Source organism: Octopus bimaculoides, chromosome 1 (genome assembly GCF_001194135.2).
Source record: "Octopus bimaculoides isolate UCB-OBI-ISO-001 chromosome 1, ASM119413v2, whole genome shotgun sequence".
In the NCBI taxonomy this organism is placed as follows: Eukaryota; Metazoa; Mollusca; class Cephalopoda; order Octopoda; family Octopodidae; genus Octopus; species Octopus bimaculoides.
Genome location: NC_068981.1, coordinates 95,959,518 through 95,960,466, shown reverse-complemented (window position 1 = coordinate 95,960,466; position 949 = coordinate 95,959,518). Strand labels below are relative to the sequence as shown.

The window sequence follows — 949 nt, the reverse complement described above, 5'->3', positions numbered from 1 at the left end:
ATAAATATTCGTACGTGTCAAAATTCTCTATTTAATGAACATAAATGGGATATACCAATACTATATTTGCATACACATGCATAAACTAAGAATATGTCAAAGAAACTAATAAATTATAGTAACTAGTGGATTTATACACAATTATAAATATTTAGGGGTGAAAAAAGTATTCGTACAGAATAGATTTATGAGTTTTTATGCCACAAAATACCGTTAAAATAATATTTTTTTTACTAGAACTTTCTCGTTTGTTCCAATAATCTTATCAGTGGTCATTTTTAAGTGTCCAAACGCTATCTTCTTCATTCAGCACTGAGATAACATAAAGTATTGTCGTAATAATGGCGAAAAGTAAAGAACTCACAAATTCAGTGAAAAACTTAATTATTGAACAGTGGAAAGCAGGTAAAAGTTACAGGAAAATATCAGAGACCCTTTGTATTCCATTTTCTACCATATCTACATTTATTCAAAGATATAAAAAATTGGGAACTGTTGAAAACAGAATAAGATCAGGTGCACCACGCAAGATTTCCCCTAGATCTTTAAGAAAAATGAAGTGAAGAATCGAAAAAACGCAATGATCACCAGAAAGGAGTTGCAAGAAGATTTGTTAGCTTCAGGGACTAGAGTTACACTATGAATAATCAGCAATGAACTTCATAGGAATGAAATGAAGTCATGCTCTCCTAGAAAAACTCCACTGTTGACTAAAAGGCATAGAGATGCCCGTTTAAAATTTGTTTATGAACATAAAGATAAATCTGATACATTCTGGGAAAATGTTCTTTGGACAGACGAGTCGAAAATTGAATTGTTTGGACGAAATTCGCGTAGCCATGTTTGGAGGAAAGATGGTACCGCCTATTCGCCGAAAAACACAATTCCTACTGTAAAGTTTGGAGGTGGCAATATCATTGTGTAGGGGTGTTTCTCTGCAAATGGCACT

The 949-nt window shown here is 32.9% G+C and overlaps 1 protein-coding gene across 1 annotated transcript in view; it reads left to right on the top strand.

Annotated features, from left to right (window-relative positions):
- Positions 1-949, top strand: part of LOC106876015 (carboxypeptidase A2) — an 82,748-nt gene that overhangs the window by 58,684 nt on the left and 23,115 nt on the right. The window lies entirely within an intron of this gene.